Genomic DNA, 22,664 nt, shown 5'->3' on the forward strand with positions numbered 1-22,664 from the left:
CCCCTCCTTAAGTTGTCTGTGACACCCTCGGACCACAATGACATCTTTGGCTTAAAACCATTAAATCACTGCAGCACTCAATATTTCATTTAAAGTCTGGTGCGCCTGCTATCTTCAAACCTGAAAACAGAGGCTTTGTTAATTCCTGAAAAGGCCTGCAGCGCCTATATTTTTTAAAAGAGAAAAACAAACAACAAAAAGCAAAAACATGGCCTTTTCAGAGTTCATATCATTTATTTGCTTTTGTTTAATGCTTAGCTAGTTTAAATATTAAAATGTCTACAATGGTAGGATCCTGACTTGAAAAGAATCCTCGGTTTTTGAAAAATCTGACAGTTCACATGAGATTTTTCTTAACTTGTGTGTCTCATAAATATGTGGAAGAGTCTAAAATTTTGTTCTTAGGGTTAATTCAGATATAATTTTTGACTCACTTTGGTTTCATTAGTTTAGAGTAAGTACTTTTTACTCTCTAACTGTAACTTTAGGTTCTGTAGGTCTTAATAAAACCTGTCCAAAGGAAAATTTTTGTTAAAGATAGACAAGAAGCAAAACCATCTATTTCTTTCATTTCTAGAAATGATTTCTCAGAGATAATAACATGACAGTGATATATTAAAAACAAGAAAAAGCATGGATACCTTTTTCTGCTGGAAATAGCCTAGAGGTTAATTAAATGGATTTATGATTCTGTTATGTTTACTGTGTTTATCCATAATTATTGAGATAATTGGTAAAACTTTACTTACTGTGATTACTGTAGTTTAATAAATGCTAAGTGAATTAGGAAGAAAGGAGAGTTAAATGAACATGTTACCAAATTATGGTCACCACTCTCATCAAAATCCCGTGAAAACATGGTTTTTCAGATTAAAAAACATGAGCACTTATTAATTATTATGTGTAGTATGGGATAGTTTGGAGTGAAGATATAATAATCTCTCAGAGAGGATATTTCTATAAATGGCTTTGTAATAGTCAAGTAGGTATTACTCATACTGTTTTAAAACTTATTAGTTATAATATGCTTATTTCTTACATTAAAACATGCAGGATTCGTAATGTGTTCTGACAGTTGTGTTTCTCATAGCCTGTTTGCTCTGCCTGTGCTGATGAGAGCTGAGTGCTGTAGAAGTTGCTCCTCCAGTGTATTTTGATGAAATGCTCTGGGTGTCTTAGAGATCTTTAAAGAGAGGCCTGAGCACACTTTTCGCCTCTGTGTATGGAGATAGCCGTTTAGAGTTGCAGGTAATTTTTCTTTCCACTTGCACTGAAACAGAGGTTATAATGAAACCAGCAATCTTTATGCATTTACAGAAACTATAAAAATTTTATGGAAATCTTTATATAGAAACTAACAGTGTTTCTTGTACAAGCTCTATAAGCAATGTAGAAACATGGTACATTGGGAAAAATAAAAAGGTGCCCTTTCTTTTATGGTTTTATGTGGCCTATGTGATTTCAGAATTTCATGATAGGCAGTTAAGCAAATTATAAAAACATACATCAGTTATATACTAAAAGGGAACAAAAATATGTTGCATAACTTAGGCTAATTGTGATGGAAATTGGCATTTCTGACTTGCATGTAATTGCTTAAATATGGAGTTTTCATCTGTTCATGCTTCAGGTATGTTCTAAATAAAAAGTTTCTGAAGCGCACAGTTATTCGCAGTATACCCTGTCTAAATCACTTGGCAGGTTCTGACTGGAAAGACAATTGAGATAATATTTAAATAAGACTAGCTCTTTTTATTTTGATATTTTCCTCATTCTGTTTAGCTCACTCTAGTGTATGAATATTTCCATGTTAGTTTTGATAAGCCAGAGACTAAACATTCGTGGTGTAGAAGGTTAAGCCTCTGTCTGCGGTACTGGCATTTCACATGGGCACTGGTTCAAGTCCCAGTTGTTCCACTTCTGATCCAGCTCCCTGCTAATGTGCCTGGGAAAGCAGCAGTCAGTCCAAGTGCTTGGGCCCCTGCACCCACATGGGAGGAAATTCCTGGCTCCTGGTTTCAGCCTGGCCCAGCCCTTACTATTACAGCCATTTGAGGAGTGAATGAGCAGATGGAAGATCAGTCTCTTTCTCCCACTGCCTTCTCTCTATCTCTGCCTTTCAAATAAATAAATCTTTTTAAAATTATTTAGGAAGTTATAGGGCCAGCACTGTGGTGTAGAGGGTAAAGCTGCCACCTACAGAGCTGGCATGCTATGTGGGCACTGGTTTGTTTCCTGGCTGCTCCAGTCCTGATCCAGCTCCCTGCTAATGTGTCTGGAAAAGCAATGGAAGAAGGTTCAAGTGCTTGGGCCCCTGCATCCACCTGAGACACTTAGAAGAAGCTCCTGGTTTTGGACCAGCCTAACTCTGGCTGTTGTGGCCATTTGGGGAGTGAACCAAGAGATGAAAGATCTCACTCTCTCTGTGTCTGTCTCTCTATGTCTCTTCCTTTCTCTCTCTATAATTCTGCCTTTCAAATAAATAAATGCATTTAAAAAAAAAAAGAAAATTACAGATATAATCCAAAGTTACCATGAAAGGAAGCCCCATTGTCTAACACTGTATAATTTGATTGACTTGTATAATATTTCCACAAAATGTAAAACAAATGTCAAAATTTGAATTTCTCTCCCATTATTTGGCAGAAAAACAGAAGCAACAGAGTGCATGGTCCATATAAAATGTGACATTGATTCCAACGATGTTACGCTAATCTTTCTGTAGTGATTTGTATAAGCACTGGATCTTCAAACTGGAATTGAGATTGTGGATTTGTGTTTCTTTGAGCTTTGCTTTCAGCAGGCTCACAAAGAATGGGAGTGGATCTGGTCATATCCCATTTCTTTTAGAAACTTTTGCACGTTCTTGCTTTTTTGATTCTTCACCCACGTTGATACTGTTAAGCTTCCAGCCTACTGGCACAGTCTATTTACGTTAGATCCACTTTCAATGGTGAGGGCATGTTTGGTTTTGGCAAGTTTTTGTGATACCCTGCACCACAGAATAGAATTTGTGAATTCATCTGAATCCCATCCAAAGGATTTTTTTATCTAATGGTCAAATGGATTATTATGTTTTAAAAATGGTTCCACAATCTGATCTTAAAAAGCCTAACTTGTAGTTCCATGCGACTGTATCCTGTTGTTGATGCCTCCTGTTTGTGGGGGCATAAACAGTCTGGGAGACTGGGTTTGCTTTTGTGCATTCGTTGAGTTGAGAGATTGGTAAGTGCAGTGTCTGCAGACTATGAGCCAGACATTGTACCAGCCACTGAGAAGTAGAGAAGAAGTAGATTCCGTGTCGCCTCTGATGGACATAGAGTCTAGTAGGCTGTTAGTGATACCTGTCCAGGGTGTTCTGATGGCCTTTGGACCAATGTCATGGTCTGAATACCTGAAGTCGGGAATGTCTCTCTGAAAACAAAGACTGTGAAATCACATTCCTGCAAAGCTTGTTCTTTCAACAGGGGTAGTACAGAGACCCAAGTCAAAAGTCCTGGATCTGCCCTTAAAGAATATCGTCCTTTAGTCTTGTTTTGGATGTGTGCTTTTCCAGGATTCATGGGTTTTCAACCACTTGCTCAAAAAGATCACTTTTCATATTTCGGGGAAATATGAAATTTCCCATTTAGTAGCCTGGGATTGTAGGTGGGAATATAATCTCCTCTACAGATAATCAACTCAGAATCTCTTCAGACCCAAAGACCAGGGAGGCCATTACCAGCATGGGAGCAGCACAGGACCCTGGCAAGCCAGCTTTCTTGTGGTCCCTCAGCATCTATGATTGCCACCTGTAGAGCTGTCTGGATAGATTGTATTACAGATTTCTAGAAGATTCATTGACAGAGTGGAAATATATCAAAGCATGCCAGAGTAAACACCTCTTCTCTGTATTTGCTTACAAGTGTTCCATTACTCCTGGGTACGCGAAGACAATCTTGAAAAATAATTGGTCATGGGTGCTTTTTTTTCTTCCCTGTGTTCACCTTGGACAAACTTATCAGGCTGCTCCTTTATAAAAGTGTTTGCCAATGAAAAGCCACTTTGTGTGTAAGAGGAGCTTTTCTATAATAACGATATCCTGACTTTTTCCCCATTTCCAGAAAAAGGTGAATTATAAGAATGGGATGGAGTTAAGTTGACTTCTTAATGAAAATATATTTCAAGACCTTTAAATATTTGACCAAACTCAACTGGAAAATCGAGACATTTCCTGCCTGAAGACTCTTCTTTTAAGTTGAAGATTTCTTCCCAATTTGGTCACTCCCCAGCTGTTATAGTTATATAGAAGGAACTCATTAAAAAGACAAATTCTTTTTGAGCCATTCTTTCTCAAAGTATGCCAAGCTAAACAGCTATGTTGTACTACTACTTATTTGAATCTGTCTCCTGGAAATGGTAATTTATGTAATCCTTATACATTCTTATTAGAAGTGTTCTACTGATTTTATTCTGGCTCCAAAAATGCCCCATTGGATGTCTGCAAGTACTATAGGATGGTCTTGTTTATTTATTTATTTTTTTGACAGGGTGGACAGTGAGAGAGAGAGAGACAGAGAGAAAGGTCTTCCTTTGCCGTTGGTTCACCCTCCAATGGCCGCCGCAGCTGGTGCACTGTGCTGATCCGATGGCAGGAGCCAGGTGCTTCTCCTGGTCTCCCATGGGGTGCAGGGCCCAAGCACTTGGGCCATCCTCCACTGCACTCCCTGGCCACAGCAGAGAGCTGGCCTGGAAGAGGGGCAACCGGGACAGGATCGGTGCCCCGACCGGGACTAGAACCCCGTGTGCCGGCGCCGCAAGGCGGAGGATTAACCTGTTGAGCCACAGTGCCGGCCTGGATGGTCTTGTTTCTAGCAAGTTAGCCAGTGATTATAACCTAGTGGATTAGGTCTGCTTTTGAGAGCTGTAGTGTCTGTCTTGTCTTGGACCTCATGGAATCAGTCCCTGTTGCTCCCTAGACACAACTACAAGTTTGCAGTCAGCAAATCTTACTCATTATCTTTTCTGAACTGCTCTTTAATGAGTCCTGTTCTATTTCCCTCTGCATTCACACCCTAAGCTTTTCTCATGTGGACTCTTCCTAATGACCTACAGCCCAGTAACCTTGTGGTCAGTACCCTCCATAAGATGGCCAGAGGTATGTTTCTAAAATCTAAATCAGATCACACAGTTTCTTTTTAATCAACACTCTGATGGTTCCCTGGTACCTTCAAGATCTATCCCAGATTTCAAAACTTGAATCTAAGGACCACCACAATCTGACCTTGACTTGACCTCTAACCTTGTTTCCTGCTACTTCTTCTTACAGCCCAGATACACAGTGTCATACCATATCCCAGAATGCTTTGCTCTTTGCCTGTTGTATATTTTTGCACAAATGGTTTTTATGGCTGGAATGTTTTCCTCTTAATATCCCTACTCTCACCCCAGGACACTTCTCTGTTCATTGTTAAACACCTACCATGTATTTCTTTCTCTGTGAAACTTGCCCTGAATTAGTTACCCTGTCCTTAGCTCTTGGAGAACACTTGCGACATTCACTCTTGCTCTGTTTTTCATGTGGCTGTCTGCTAGTCAGTCTGTGAACGCCTCAAGTATAGGCATAACTGTGGCCAATGTTAGACAGCTAGGATAAATTAGGAGCTCAGCAAATATGAAGTATGTGATACATACTTAAGAAGTTAAGATTCCACAAGGGAGAGTACAAAGATGGGGCAATGGGGATTTAGAGCATGGACTCTGGAGCCAGACTTCATGGGTTCAAATCTTGGCTCTGCCATTTACAGGGATTTATCATTTTGGGATTCTGTTTCCTCATCTGTGAGCTAGAGACAGTCATAGTGAAGGTTGCTGGCAAGGTTAAATGATCTAGGCCAGCGCCACGGCTCACTTGGCTAATCCTCAGCCTGCAGCACCGGCACCCCAGGTTCTAGTCCCAGTTGGGGCGCTGGATCTGTCCTGGTTGCCCCTCATCCAGGCCAGCTCTCTGCTGTGGCCCGGGAGTGCAGTGGAGGATGGCCCAAGTGCTTGGGCCCTGCACCCCATGGGAGACCAGGATAAGCACCTGGCTCCTGGCTTCAGATCGGCGCAACGCGCCAGCCATAGCAACCATTTGGAGGGTGAACCAGTGGAAGGAAGAACTTTCTGTCTCTCTCACTGTCTAACTCTGCCTGTCAAAAAAAAATAATAATAATAAATAATAAAGATTAAATAATCTGAAATGTGCAAACTGCTTAGAATATCACTTGGCATCCCATAATGCCAATAACTGTGTAGTTGCTGCTATTTTTAGGGGTAAATTTAAAGTAGCAGGGTAACCCTCTTTCGGTGCCTTTGTTCTTTTCAGGTATTAGGATTGTATAGGTTAACCTTTGCCTGTAGAGTTTCAGACTGGTTCCAGGAAGAATTCCAGAAAGCTTTCCCTTTCCAAACCCTTGTGTTCTAGACTAGCGTTCAGCGAGGTCGCACAGGTGACAAAGTCCTTCATCAGGTGACGAGGAGGTGCAATCTGAAACAGTTCCTGAATATTGATGTTCTAAAATGTCCTGCACACATGAAAATCCCTGAAATGGTGAGGAAAGTGTTTCAAATAAATTTTTAAAAATTTATTATAGTTAGGAAATCCGTATATTGAAACTCCCTTGTTCAAAAACCTTGGAAATTTACTAACAGGTCCCACTGTCCTTGCAAATGAACTCTTTGGGTCGCACAAGGACTTTGTTTTACTGTGATAGCTTTCATTGTTTAAATACTCACATGCAGTATAATGGAGATCCCTCTGGCTGTCATAATTTCAAACTGTCTAACTTTGGTCAGTTTCAGATTTCAAATCTGATATATCATTAAATGCAGACTTTGGGGTGTGTGTGTGTGTATACTCATGCATATAACAGGCTGCTGGTGGGTAGAAATGAAAAGGTATTTATAAAATAAATGGGTGTGAACTTATCAAAGGTTGTTTATTTACCTATCCACCTTGTAAAACAGGTGATAGCATGTCGTCTCACATGGCTTTTACCCCTGAAATGTTCCTATGTAGCCTGTTTATTTAGTAAATACTCATTTTCCTAGAGTGAACTCGATGGCACCTGCTCTGAGGCATCCTGCACAGCTCCCAGGTAGACTTGATCTTGCCTTCCTTTAACCTTGACCTTATTTCTGTCAGCAAACTTAGCCTAGCACCATCCTGCCCTAACACTTTAGCTGCATTTTCATGTCCTTTTCCTTGTCCAGGCAGGAAGTCAGGGATTCTTGTTGCTTATCGTCAGAGCTGCTAAGGCCTGGTATTGCCCATGGGCGTAAGGAGGCCATGCATTTGATATGTAAAAATAAATGACCAAATCGTATCCATACTGTGATCCTTGGACTCAGAATTTGACTAGGTAGGACCAACCAAAACATACACTTATGAAGTCCCAACTTACCCATCAGACTTAACCAGATGCATTTAAAATTCTTATATTCAAAATATATTTTGAACATGATGTCTAGCTCTAGATGAATAACCTGTAAATTGTCAAGAATATTATTTTTATCAGAGCATTCTTCCAACCTCTGCTGTGTGCTTTTTGTTTTGGAAATCTCAACTCCTGGCAAATGGAGAAATATTTTTGGACTTTTAAACTGTATCTGTTGTGGCTTGTGCTGTGGCACAGCGGGTTGAGCCACCGTCTGCAGTGCTGGCATGCCATATGGGTGCCAGTTCGAGTCCCGGCTGCTCTGCTTCTGACCCAGCTCCCTGCTAATGCACCTGGGAAAGCAGATGATGGCCCGAGTGTTTTGACCTGTGCTACCCATGTGGGAGACCCAGAAAAAGATTCTGGCTCCTGGCTTCAGCCTGGCCAAGCCCCAGCGGTTGCAGCCATTTCGGGGAGTGAACCAGCGGATGGAAGATCTCTCTTGTTCTCTGTCTCTCCTCTCTTTCTCTGTAACTCTGCCTTTCAAGTAAATAAATAAATCTTTAAAAAAAGAAAAAAAAGTACACTGTAGCTGTCATAATGCACATATTTAATGGCAGTTAGAAATACTTTTCATTCTCCATATTGCACTAAAAATATCACCTTTCTCAAAAATGTTAAATACTTCCTTCAGTGTTTTTAATTAAAATTTAAAATTTTATTCTTGTATGTTTGATCCAAATAAAATTTAGAAGATAAAGACCCTCATGTTAAGTGAGATTTGACTTCGATGTGTTGCTTTGGGCAAAGGTTTTACATTTTTCAGTGTTGTTTTTACCTATAAAATGACAAAATGATACTGAGTTTGTAGAATTGGCAGAAGAAGTATCATGTATACAGAATGCCTGAACTTGGGTAGTTGTTTAGATATTTTCTGGCCTAGTATAAGGGAAATGAAGAAAAGAGAAGGTTCTGACACTTCATATGCTTGATGATGTCTGGAATGGTGTTAAGTCCCAGCGTGTAGGTAAGTCCTTACTGTAGACATGCTTGCTTCAGCAGCACATAAACTTACTGTGAAGAAGGAGCCTGAAGTCAGGTGCTAGCAACCAAGTCTTCTATCACGACTCCCGATGTCCCAGCTGTTAATCCTTTTGTTACCTTTCCAACAAGCCATAGTTTTCCCTCTCTCTGAGACTCTGATGACCATGGCATCCAGTCCAGGACACCTTTAAGAGTGAGAGGGATGGCCGGTGCCGCGGCTCACTAGGCTAATCCTCCGTTTTGTGGCACCAGCACACCGGGTTCTAGTCCCGGTTGGGGCGCCGGATTCTGTCCCCGTTGCCCCTCTTCCAGGCCAGTTCTCTGCTGTGGCCAGGGGGTGCAGTGGAGGATGGCCCAAATGCTTGGGCCCTGCACCCCATGGGAGACCAGGATAGGCACCTGGCTCCTGCCATCGGATCAGCGCAGTGTGCCAGCCGCGGCGGCCATTGGAGGGTGAACCAATGGCAAAAGGAAGACCTTTCTCTCTGTCTGTCTCTCACTGTCCACTCTGCCTGTCAAAAAAAAAAAAAAAAAAAAAAAGAGTGAGAGGGAGTGCTATGGGTGCTATGGTGAAATGGAAGTCTTTGACGGGGCTGGTGCTGTGGCACAGCGGTAAAGCCACCGCCTATAGTGCTGACATCCCATATGGGCGTTGGTTTGAGTCCCAGCTGCTCCTCTTCTGATCCAGCTCTCTGCCATGGCCTGGGAAAGCAGCAGAAAATGGCTCAAGTCCTTGGGCCCTTGGGCCCTTGGGCCCTTGCACCCAGTGGGAGACCTGGAAGAAGCTCCTGGCTCCTGCCTTCGAATCGGCACAGCTCCCGCCATTGTGGCCATCTAGGGAGTGAACCAGCAGAGGGGGAACACCCCCTCACTCTGCCTTTCAAATTAATTAATTAATTAAAAAAAAAAAGTCATAGACGTAACTGGGATGTCCTGGGAAAACTGACTTGTAAGGTCATCCTCCCATAGGACCCCTGAAGAGAACAATACAACCTTTCACTCCCTTGCTGCGACTGAGAGATGAGTTGGGAGAAGGGCTCCAGCTTGCTCAGCATGGAGGGCTGCTGCTGCACGGTTGTAGCTGTCTGAGGGTGCAGCTGTGAAGCAGCCGCTCATCCAGCAGGTTACTTCCCCAGTCGACCCAGTCTGCCAGTCTACAAGAACCATACTCGGTTTCCCAGGTTCAGCTCATCCATAAGAGGGAGACAGCATCTGCATAAGACGACTGAGGTAGGCTCATTGAGCACATGTCATACCTCCTCCACAACACCTGACACACAAGCAGCTACTTTGTTAGCCCTTTCCACTTGCCACTTCACTCCAGAGAACAGATAACTGTTGGTACAGGAGAATTAAAATAAGGGCCGGATAGCTTAGTTCCATAATCAAAAACTTGGCATAATTCGTATGTTTATCAGGCCTAACTATAATTCGGCGTAAATGATACACCTTTGTTAGAAAGTGTTTATACAAACTTTAATACTTTTCTCTATTCCTTTCATTTTCTATGTCAAGAATAAATATTGGGCCGGCGCCATGGCTCACTTGGTTAATCCTCTGCCTGTAGCACCGGCATCCCATATGGGTGCTGGGTTCTAGTCCCAGTTGCTCCTCTTCCACTCCAGCTCTCTGCTGTGGCCTGGGAGGGCAGTGGAGGATGGCCCAAGTGCTTGGGCCCCTGCACCTGCATGGGAAACCAGGAGGAAGCACCTGGCTCCTGGCTTCGGATCGGCGCAGCATGCTGGCTGTAGCGACCATTTGGGGAGTGAACCAACGGAAGGAAGACCTTTCTCTATGTTTCTCTCTCACTGTCTATCTCTATCTGTCAAATAAATTAAAAAAAAAAAGAATAAATATTAACCTTAAAGTTTGATTCTCTGATAAATTCAAATCTATGCTCTGGGCCACATGGTCTCACTACTTTGAGGATTAAACAGGAAGTCATGTGGTCTGCTAGCACAGGTCTTGGCAATAGTGAGTGCTGAGTAACTGTCAGTGTCTCTCTCCCAACTGACTATCATGCAGTTTTTTTCTTTGTTCCAGGTACTCTGTTGGACACTGGAAATGGATATAATCCCACCTTTTTTTTTTTTAAGATTTATCCATTTAGCCCGGTGCCGCGGCTCAATAGGCTAATCCTCTGCCTGCGGTGCCAGCACACCAGGTTCTAGTCCCGGTCGGGGCGCCGGATTCTGTCCAGGTTGCCCCTCTTCCAGGCTAACTCTCTGCTATGGCCCGGGAAGGCAGTGGAGGATGGCCCAAGTGCTTGGGCCCTGCATCTGCATGGGAGACCAGGGGAAGTACTTGACTCCTGGCCTCAGATCAGCGTGGTGCGCCGGCTGCAGCGCGCCAGCCGCAGCGGCCATTGGAGGGTGAACCAACGGTAAAGACCTTTCTCTCTGTCTGTCTGTCTCTCACTGTCTACTCTGCCTGTCCAAAAAAAAAAAAAAAGATTTATCCATTTATTTGAAAGGCAGAGTTACAGAGAGGCAGAAAGAGAAAGAAGTCCTCCATCTACTGTTTCACTCCCCAAGTGGCCACACAAACCACAGCTGCACCGATCCGAAGCCAGGAGCTTCTTTGGGGTCTCCCATGCAGGTGCAGGGGCCCAAGCACATGGGCCATCTGCCATTGCTTTCCCAGGCCACAGCAGAGAGCTGGATCAGAAGTGAAGTAGCCGGGTCTTGAACCGGTGCCCATAGAGATGCTAACACAGCACTTTACCTGTTATGCCACAGCACTGGCCCCCTCACCTTTCTTAACTCAGGTTATGGGGAAGACAGACCTGTAAATATATTTAATCAATTCCAAGATGTACTTTTTTTTTTTTTTTTTTTTTTTTTTTAGGCAGAGTGGACAGTGAGAGACAGAGAGAAAGGTCTTCCTTTTCCATTGGTTCACCCCCAATAGCCGCTGTGACCCGCGTGCTGCAGCCGGTGCACCGTGCTGATCCAAAGCCAGGAGCCAGGTGTTTCTCCTGGTCTCCCATGAGGTTGCAGGGCCCAAGCACTTGGGCCATCCTCCACTGCACTCCCAGGCCACAGCAAAGAGCTGGTCTGGAAGAGGGGCAACCGGGACAGAATCTGGCGCCCCCGACCGGGACTAAGACCTGGGGTGCCGACGCCGCAGGCAGAGGATTAGCCTATTGAGCCGCGGCGCTGGCCAACCAAGATGTACATTTTTTCCTTTATTTTAAGGATTTATTTGAAAGGCAGAGAAAGAGACAGACAGACACACATTGATTTTCCATCTGCTGGTTTATTCCCCAAATGACCACAATGGCTGCAGCTTGGCTGATTCGAAGCCAGGAACTTCTCCTGGGTCTCCCATGTGGGTACAAGGGCCCAAGGTCTTGGACCACTGCTTTCCCAGGCACATTAGCAGGGAGCTGGATTGGAAGTGGAGCAGCCGGGACTGGAACCAGTGCCCATATGGGATGCCAGCATTGTAAGTGGTGGCTTAATCTGTTACAGCACAATGCCAGCTCCACAGTTTTTTTTTCGTTAACATTTCTGAAACTGAGATGGGTCTTCCAGTCCAGGTTATGTAATTTCATTTATAGCATTATCTTCCCCCTAGTGATTCTTAAAAACAATAGTTTTATAATGTCTGACTTCCTGGAGTTGACGACACACAGCAGATTATTGCAATAAAACGTCACACACGATTTCTCTGTATACAGGAGAATGGACTGTGGAAGCACAGAAGAAATGCCAGACATGAGGGAGAGCAGGTTCTCCAGAGGTTCAGGGTGGCCTGCTCAAGTTTGATACAGTAGTCCTTTTTTGTTGCTGTCGTTGACCACATGGCCAAGGTTCTTGTCAGGGTTCCTGTGAGAGGCTCCTCTTCCTTCCTGGAGACTGATGGGCACCCAGCTGGATGTCTTTTTCTTCCTCTGCACATGTAAGGCCCTGAGGTTATGGTCAGTTTGACGATTATAATGATAGCAACAGGGTTGAGATGGGAACTTATTGAGGTGAGCACTTGCCCTGAGTCTGAAAGAGGTAGGGGTAGAAGCAGAGGTTAAGAAAGTCATGCGCAAGTTTGGACGGGAGAGAGTCTAAGCCCTTTGGTGAGTTTCCTTTGCCTTGGAATAAAGTCTACGCTCCTTTCAAACATGCCCTATGAGGTCCTGTGTGATCCACCCCGCCAACCAGTCCAGCCTCGTTTTCCACTTCCTCCCTCACTCGCTCTGCTCCAACATTCAAGGCTTCTTTTAAGTTCCTTGCCTGCCAAGATCTCTTTTCAGTGGCCTTTGCTCGTTCTCGATGACTTTTGCCTCCTTTTTCCTATCCCTCTCCCAGTTTTTGCCTGGTGAATTCCTGATGTCTCAGCTCAAAATGTCCCCAGAGGCCTTTCTGGACTGTACCACCTGAATGCAAGAAGTTGCCATTTTATTGAAAGCCTTCTGTTCTTTTCTCTCCGCTCCTGTGGTGGTTTGAATTAGGTATCTGTGTGTGCATTTCTGTAGCATCTGTCTTGCCAGCTAGCTCTTAAGCTCCATGTGGACAGGGACCACACCTTGCTCTTTTGCTGTGTTTTCCCTGGCCTCTGCCACGTTGTCTGACACTAAATATATTATTTTACTAGGGTAATAGGTCCATTTTGTTTTCTAAGATAACTTTGAAGCATGCTTAGTTTCAGGCACACCTTTAGGGTTACCTGTCCTGTTTGCTAACACTTGGAGGGGTTTTAAGATTACAGAAGCTTTTCTTCAGAGAATTATCTTGAAATTCAACAACTGTGGCAGACATTTGAATCTAAGGCTCACAAATGGGTCACGCAGCAGGTGTTAGTAGTAGTTGTCTGAGGTTCTTGAAAGGGGTCAGTGAGCAACAACAGTGTGCTGGGAACCTGGATGAGGAGCTTGAAGTGCTCACGTGATACGAGGCAGAAATGTCCAACAGGCAGTTGGAATAGGAACCCAGTGCTGGAAAGGTGGTTCGGAAGTGAAGATTTGAATCCGAGAGGCACTTACCTAGCGATGGTAATCAAAATTAAAAGGTAGACAGACAATTAAGAGAGGAGGCACCTGCTCAGATCCTGGGAAACACGGTGTAGGGAAGGGAGTTGCAGAGTGGTCCAGGAATCCGATCATGATTGGCCAGAGGAGGCCCTTTTCTGGTCTTCGTCTCTGGGAGTGTGGGACGATGGGGTAAGCGTGAGCAGGGAGCAGAGCACCAGAACAGGCGCCTTCGCTTTTACCACTGCTTATGGACAGAGATCAGAATCCAGCTGAAGAGGCCTCCGTCATCCAGAGAGCATGAATTGTTGGAGACCCCCTTACTTGTGGGCAGGAGCTGTTGGGATCGGAAAGACTTGTTTCTGTGAAGGTTCTGTGCCACAAAACAGGTGGGAATTGTGCATGGTGAAAATGTGTTTTGTTCTTAACCCTTCTCCTTTTATTTTTTTAATTTAAAAATTTTCTCTGTGTTACTGGCATTCCATATGAGTACTAGCTGCTTCACTTCCAATCCAGCTCCCTGTTAATGCACCTGGGAAAGCAGCAGATGACGACTCAGGTATTTGGGCCCCTGATGCCTACATGGGAGACCTGGATGGAGCTCCTGGCTCCTGGATTTGTCCTGGCCTCCCAGCCCCGATCATTGGAGCCATTTGGGGAGTGAATCAGTGGGTGGAAAATCTCTCTCTGTCTCTGGCTTCCTCTGTAATTCTGTCTTTCAAATAAATAAATAAATCTTAAAAAACTGTTTGGGTTGTTTTTTTTCCCTGATAGTAGAGCACATTTCAATGCCAAAAGATGTCTGGCAGTTGAGCAACAATCACGTGTGCATTGTTGGATCACCGGAGAACCCACATGACTGGCATTTCAGCCTTTGGAATTTCTAAATTGGACTTTGGGAGTGTTGGTGAGTTGTTTGGGCTCCTTGACACTCTTAAGTCAGGGTTGGCAAACTTGAGCCAGTTGGCCAGATCCTGTCTGGGGTTGGTTTTGTACAGCCTTCAAACCTAGGATTCTCTTTTGCCATTCATAAGGGACAACTGCCACCTCCCCGCCTCCCCAGCAAAGAAAATGAGACAGACATTGTAAGTGGTCAACAAGCCTAAAATATTTACTAACAGGCCCTGTTAGAAAAAAAGTTTGCTGACTTCTTTAGGTTGCAAGTAATACTCAAAGTGTACACAAATTGCTTAGGAAAAGTTAAAATAGATGGAATTCCAGTTGCCTTGGGTTTTCTGTGGAATAGTGGCTTACCTGCTGAGGCCCAAGAACAGTGCTGAGTTGTGAGTTCAGTTGGTTGAAAACTGCCCCATATGACTTGACCGTGACGTCAGAGGGCAGAAGGAGCTTCATTACTGTGTGATACCTCTGAATACTTTTGGAAAAGGTTTAAACCTGTTCAGGTACCAGTGTTGTGTTTTGTTTACTCCAGGCAGGCACAGATGAACACTAGCATTTGTATGTTGGAGCATGATACATAGACTTAAATAAAACATACATGTGGAATTGAGTTATTTTCTTGTTTTCTAAAAAGGCTTTTTTTTCCCCAACTCGCAAAACATTAAAATGCATGGGTGTTAGATTTTAGAGAAGTTTTTGAATTATGCAGTTTTAAAATTTCAACAGTGTTTCATATCACCTGCCGTCTGTCTTTGTAGTGAGATATCAATTTGTTGCAGATATAAAGTTCTGGGGCACAAACACTGATTTGAGACAGTTCTCTGATTGGAGATGTTTAGTGTGACCCTGTCTAATTAATTGCTAAGTAATTTTCTGAAAAACACATTTGATATTTACACTTAGATTTTCATATTCAGTTCCCAGTGTTTGTTGATAAGGCCTAATATCTCCTGCCACTGGATAAATAAAGCCTATTATTCCCTTTTCAGCATTTTCAACTACTACTCTCATGCAACAGCTAATAAGCAGAAGGTTAGATATATTATCCAAGTAGGATCCTGTCTCTCAGAAGAAGCTAGGAACCTTGATTAACATGCCTTGTTAACCGATGATTTCAGTTCCATAGTGGTAGTGGTAGAATAATTTGTATAAACCGAGCAGTACAGATTCCTTATTTTAGCACTAAGACTTACAAAGGCTTCTTTTAGCAGCCTTTAATTTTGTACTTATGTATGTGACATAGCCCGTGGCTGTGATAGCTACTGTGAATCTGCAGTTGTTGGGGATGAAAGCGGGAGGCAGCTGGAAACTCGGTAGCTACATCTAGCTGTCTACCTCGAGAAGGCCTTGATTTCAAGTTTATCTAAACAAGCTCGACTAATCCCAACTATCTAGGGGGATCCACTGTCAAAACAAGCAGCGTGGCCCTGAGGCAAACACAGCTATACAGAAATGAAGGCTGGGGCTTCCAATACTCCGATGACTGCATACTGGAGGCTCTCCCCCCCCCCCCCACCCCAAAGAGGGTGAGAGAGGTAGAATTTGCATAATGCCTTTTCATTGGAAACTTTTGGAAAGCTGACAGACCTCCAGCTTATAGATCTGGAGCCACAATACAGAGTCTATAGGAGAATCCTTGAATGACCTAACCATATTGAAAGAAAATATAAAAGCGTCCAAGTATAGCCAAGTGAGAGAGGAAAAGAGGCTGATGCATTGTCTAACATCTGCTGTACTTCTCGTTAGTTTTGTTCTTTGCTATTCTGTGTGGACTTTGGAGAAGCCTAAGACAGCCTAACATGAATCCTATAATCTTCCTTCTGAATATTTATGCAGCGCGCCAGCTTCTAAGCTGTCCTCTGCGTTTTCCTACTCCTCCTCATTTTCATGCTCTCAAATGAGGCCAACATTTCAAAAGCTAAATAAATGTTTGTGAATGTTTATAAAAGATTTGCATAAATTTGTCCTTGTCTGACAAAGATCACTTTTTTCTTATGCCAGTTCTGAAAAAAAAATTTTTTTTAAGGTTTTGGTGCTTGTCTTGACAACAAAGTCCTGTATCCCAGAACAATGATTGCTGATTAAGTGGGCATGCAATTGTGACTGAATAGGCTTTCAAGATCGTGGGTGAAAAAAGACCTATCATCTGAAAGCTGAATTACAGAATTGTGAAAATGTTATCAGAAATACACACTGAAATCTGTTTTTTGGTACCATATCATTAGGTAAAACAAAGAGTTCTTACAAGTTGAAAGCATAGCCACCCGTGGTTTAAAAAAATTCTCCCATATAAATCTTAATAATTAGAATGTTTCAATAACTCAGAATATCACCTTTCTTTCCCATATTTGAACATATTTAAAAATAATTTTTAGACCTTTAGGAACTTTTTGGAAACTGTTGGACTACCAGTTGTACGTGCTAATGTGATTATTGAGGTTGCAATCAAAAGCCGTCCTTTAAGACTTATGAATGTTCAATTATACTTTGAGAAAATATAAACTACATGAAGTATATGTTAGAGCTTAATTATAGGAGACACACACACACACACACAGTGCTCAGATACTTACACCACTGATGTGTTTGCTGAATTCATTTATCTTTTAAAATTAGAATGGATTTTGTGGGGTGGCAGGGGAAGTTGTGGGTAGAGGTGCTAATTTAGTTCAGAGATATTGGAAGATTGGCAGGAGAGAGAGGTAACAGCCAGTTCTGTTAGTCCTTTGGTTGTATTGGTTTAGAGGTTTAAGTTGTCATTAAGGCACAAACTAGAGCCACTTCTCTGACACAGTTTTTATCACATCTGCTAGGCTTGTGTCCCAAGAGGAGGCGTGGAGAGCAGTGAATTCAGCATGGGCCCATTATCGACTGCTTTTTCGTGTGTTGTAAAAGGAGTGAGACCTCAGGGAGGCTTGGAGCCTCCTCCCGTGTAATGTCCAAGTCAGATTTGAAGGACTGGTGGCAGGAAAGCTTTGGCCTTGGGGTGTGAATTCTAAGAAATAGAGGCACAATTAAGTTTAAAAAATTCAAGGACTTTGAGCTTGATAATGAAAGATTTTTTTTTTCCTAGACTAATGTGAGCAGAAAAGTTGCCCATCTGTGCACATTTTTGTGTGCATTTAAAATATTTAAAAGCTGACAGCTTTTAATATGCTTACAAAATAGTATTTCTACCAGTGCTCTTTTTTTTTTTTTCTTTTTTTTCAATAGTATCTTCCTGGGGGCAAGTTGCTTCTTCAGTGAAATCCTGTTTGCAGTTTTACTGTGGGGACCCTGTTCCTTTGGTATGTGCTGACTTGTGTACACCACTACCTCCCACGCCCTTCACGACTCCCTCCCCTGTGCCCCAACCCTTCATTTTGAAAATATTGATAACATAAACATGCAGGTGACAGGAATTGCAGCGTTGAAGGAAATGAACATGAAAAATATTTTAGAGTAATATTAAGTCCAAGGAATCACATTACTGATGCCATCCAATGTTAATTGTATGAGATCATAACCAGATCATTTGTTCATCTTGGAAATATTTGAAACAAGTGCTAAGAATTTTATTGGCATTTAGCATTGACCTTGTAAATCCTGCTCTGTAGTTTTCAACCCCTTTTAAATTTAAGAAAAGTAAATCTTAGAAGGAGGATGTCACATAGTGTTGTGATTATGGAACAACTTTGCTTTGCACACTAAAATCTTTGGAAGGGAAGCGTGCAAAAGGATAAAGGAGTTTTGTTTAAAAATAAAATCCAATATTTTTATTTTAGACTACAAAGGTCATGAAAATTAATACTTCAAGGGAGTTCTAGAGGTGGCTCTTCTGCCACTTGATCTGTGTGGCCTGCCTCTTCTGGACACAGGTCCTTCCTAGTTCAGGCATAAAGTTGATTACGATACATGTTTATACAGTACGATGAATTTCTTTGCTGCAAATTTATCTTTGGCAATGTTGATTCTGTGTATTTAGTATTCCACAATCTAGTACAAATAACATATGCATGACTTAAAATCAACTAAAGTGCATAAAAAAGTGAACTGGGAGTAAATATTGAAATGGGCCAAAGAAAGAAATCAGACTCCGTAGCATTCGAGCAGTGCTGTTAGAAGTTTGACCCAGCTTTTATGTCTGAGTGTTGAAAGGCCTTTCGGTAAAATCGCTTATTCAAAGCTGCTTTTTCTCTCTAAAAAAGAAAAAGAAATAAAAAATTTGATTGTAACAAAGGTATGGATTCTAGGTTTTAAAAAAAAAAAAAAGTTATTTCCTGTTTTCCCAGTTAGGAAACTTCTGATCAACATTCTTGAACTTTGTGTTAATTAAGCTCCTGAGAACTTCAGCTTTCACCCTTCTGGATCATCTTTGTGAGCCTTCCCTTGGAGTCCCTAGTTTTGACTTGAAATAGCTTAAAGTAGAAATTTTGTTAGCTTCTTGTATGTTTTGATTTTGTGTGTGTTCTGTTTTTAACTTTCAACTTGAGTTTTAAGATCATCAATCACAAGCTTTTCTTTAAAGTCAGCGGCACTGCTCTCAATTGCAGGACTTAGACGGCCAGTGTTTCCTCCATGCCATTAAAAACATTTTAAGCATAGATAGTATTTTAGGAATTTGAGCTCTACTGATCTCCTCATCACACACCTACATTTTGAAATGAACAAATAAATTAGATATAAGAAACCCAGGAAATGTTCCTCCAGCGATTGCCCTCCTCCCTCCTCCACACTTTTTTTTTTTTTGGGGGGGGGACAAAGTAAATTACCCACAGCTATATCAGCTTTAAGCAAACCACAAAGAGGCTAATTGTGGCTTTACATATTTTAAAATAAATTCATTTATTCAAGCTATCGCTTTTCTTTATTTAAATGTTTTCCTGCACACATTTCTTTTTTCCCTCTTTGAAAGGTTGAGATTGTGCCTCATCTCCCAACATTCTGTAACTCTGCTGGACACCATAATCAACCTATGCTTTTATCTTTCAGTGACATTTATTTGTGGGGTGTGTATGTCTGTGTCTGACTGTCAGTTCTCATCTGCCAAATAAAGCTAATTTGGGGTTGTAAGTTTCAATGAAACAGTGCAAACAAAGCATTTGACATCTTAGATGATGGCTGTTGTAGGATTTCCTGTACTCCCCCTCATGCCTTGAACCCCAAATTCAGGATGAATTGGTATAGCTAGTTCTCATTATCAACACCCCCAGTTAACTTCATTGAATTTAGTCTTCCAAGTTTGGCTTCCAGGTAGGATTCTGGAATGAGTGGTATTATAAATTTAGCACATTACTAGGTTTTTAAGGCAATGTTTCAGTGTCCACAGAACATAATCTACTTTCTCCAGATTGTGTGCATCTCCTTGATGGGCCCTCTGACCAGATGGGAATTTGAATTGGGTGAAAGGAACCCGAAGTAGACCCAGATGAACTTTGAGCTCCTTTCTGAATTTCATTTGTACAAGTGTTTGGATTTAGGTGTGTTAATTTTGTATTTTGGTTCATACTCTGAATTTTGGTATCTCCTTGTGGGCAGAGGTTTGTAGATGGCTTTTCTACTTACACTGTGCAGTCTGCTGTTTATGTGTAACTGGAAGGTTTGGGCAACTGCCTCTCCACCACACTTCCTCCCCGCCCTCCCCTCCATGCCCACTCTTACTCCCTCCCACTTGAAATATCATATATTTTGTTAGGAAGCAAAGCCCTTTTGGAAATTGCCTATTTCATAAATTGTCTGGTGACACAAAGGGGTTGAATGCTGTATCCTTGTCTCATTTATTTTGAAAACTTTGCTACTGAACTCACCTTAATCAATGAGCTCCGTGTTGTCTCCAATAAGTTATGTGTTGGATATATCGATTGGGAGGGATTTTAGAAAACCCGTCTGGGGTTTATAATGTCAGCAGTGTTTTGATTATGAAAAGAGTTGGAACCTAGGGACATGGAACCAGGTGGCGAATGTCCTAAAGCCCGTGGTGACATGGTGGACTGCTTCCCTCCTGGGATCTAGTTCATGCCCTGCACTTTAACTGTGGTGACTGGCTACTATATATTCACTTTTTTTTGCTCATTAAAATGTTAAAAAATCAAACTGTACATAAAAAGATTTGTGAAAATACAAACTTGGGAATTGATCTGGAGAGCTGGCACACAAGCCTCCCACCCCCTGCCTTACCAATGAGGTCATTTACATTTCATCAGCTGGGCCACGTCTCCAAAGTCCGATTTATGTGGTTGAAGTGGCACTGAGACTCGTTGTCAGAAGAGCTTGTGCAGGCGAGAGAAAGGGGCAGAGAACAGGAGACTCACCGGTAGGAAGAAAGCTCCCTAGCCCAGGACACAAGTTCTAGAGAGAAAAAGGGGTCTATTAATGGCTAGTGTCTATTTTCCCAGGGAAGTTAAGATGGAGAGGATGCTCTGCCATACACATCATGCTTGAGATCTGTTTAAATCAGGGTTTTCAAGCCCCCTCTCTTGGAGAGAGACGTTTCTCATGTCCACGTAATTGTGATTTTTCTTTGTTGAGGATAAGAAGTTGCATGTGTATGTGCAGTATGAGGAAAGCATCTGTACTAAGGAATTGCTTTAATTCAGCAGTTTCTGCTTAAAAAAAAAAAAGATACGTTGCTTGTTTCTCACTCCCTCCTCCCATGCTCCCCATCCCAAACTGTGAAGTGGGTATTTCAGTTCTGCTGGAGATAATCTCTGGGCTGTGCCTAACACAGAGTAGATGCTCATTTTTGTTCTTGTCTCTGACAGCGTGCCACCATCTTGTTTGACTTAAATTGGAATATCAACCTCTTGGAATATCCCAAACATGAGGAAACATACTGCAATTTACAAACATGTGCCTACATCTGCCTATATTCCCTCCCCATCTCTCCCTCCCTCCACACCGGGTCCCCACTGCTATTAATTAGACTTATCACTGCTTTCTTGGGTAAAAAGAAAAGCTCGTGGGAGGTGGGTTACTCTCAGCCTACATAGAGTATTTTGATATTTGTTCTAATATTATCTGACAGACAAGTTCAAGGTTGGTTATTACTCTTGACATTAGAAAGTGGTAAGTAGTTTCTATATTGTAGTGAGTAATAAGTTGGGCATATTAGATTCCTTTGAGTCTGCTATAGAGCACAATGCTTTCTCATAGCCATGGGGGTCCTTTCTTTCAAAAATCTTTGAGGCCTTTTGCCAGTGCGACTCCAGCATAGAGTAGAGAAGTGCTTTCTGCACCTGTAACTTTTGAGGGGTAAAGGATAACTGTCTTTGTAGCTGGTATTGGCAATGAGTGAACGTTGATACCGAGTTTTAAAAACGCTTGGTATATATATTAAAGTTAAGAGATGCTTTGTGGTATTTGAAACTTGAAGTGGGAGGAGATTTGTAAGGACTGTTTTTTTGTGTATGTAGATCGTAAAGGTTTTGTATAGATGGCTTATAATGTATCCTATAATTAACTAAGTCTACAGACATTAAAGTGAATGTTGTGTATGGTCTCTTTGCCCATATTTGCCTGATAAGAACGTGATGCCCTGAAAATTGCCTTTGTTCTGTTTCTGTATTAACTCTTAGACTTTATTTAAATGTATTTAGTTTAACAATAACATAGATGGACATCCAAATGCCATACTGTAAAGTAATTTATAAATAATGCCTCTTAGAATATGCTGAGGTATTCTTTTCTACTCTTCCGTTTTTTTGGGTTAACCATTTATTATTTTGCGACATGCCTTAACAGTGCTGTGAAATACATAGTGCCAGGCCAAGATGATATTAAAAAATAGGATATGCTCAATTGAATTATGTAGGCGGAACATGCTCTGGCAGAGCAAGTCAATGTGCTTTCTGCTTCATTGAGTGGGTTATTAGATTGATGTGGTTTATTTCTTGAATGATAGAACTGGTTTTAAAAATAAATGAAGCGAGAAGCATCAATTCAGTTAGCATTGATAATTCATTATTATTGGTTAGAAAACTGCTACATTTGTAAACTGATCTTTAATTTATCACTTGGATTAGGATTTGCAATGGGCAGGTTTGTTTTAATTTGAACCAGCTTCTCAATGACTGAAAAATGTGTTCTTCATTTTGTCTTGAAGTTGGGATTTTAAATAGTTAAAAAGCAAATCAAATGCATGAAAGGAATACTTTTTTAAAATTTATAACATTGGTCTATGAACTCATGATGAGCACCAACTGTGGGCTGTCCAAGCCTGCAGTGAAATTAAGTCAAGCTAAAGAGAATTCTATGAAGGAAGTAATAATTAATTACTTGTAGTTGTGTTTAGCCAAACACATTGTGTATGTGCTACATGTGTGAATTATGTCTGTTAGGAAAAGTCACCATTGTATGTTGTGTCTCATATACCAATATTTATT

At 41.9% G+C, this 22,664-nt stretch overlaps 1 protein-coding gene across 9 annotated transcripts in view; it reads left to right on the forward strand.

Annotated features, from left to right (window-relative positions):
• DENND1A (DENN domain containing 1A) overlaps positions 1-22,664 on the forward strand; it is a 566,150-nt gene that overhangs the window by 161,678 nt on the left and 381,808 nt on the right. The window lies entirely within an intron of this gene.

Source organism: Lepus europaeus, chromosome 12, assembly GCF_033115175.1.
Source record: "Lepus europaeus isolate LE1 chromosome 12, mLepTim1.pri, whole genome shotgun sequence".
NCBI classification, from domain to species: Eukaryota; Metazoa; Chordata; class Mammalia; order Lagomorpha; family Leporidae; genus Lepus; species Lepus europaeus.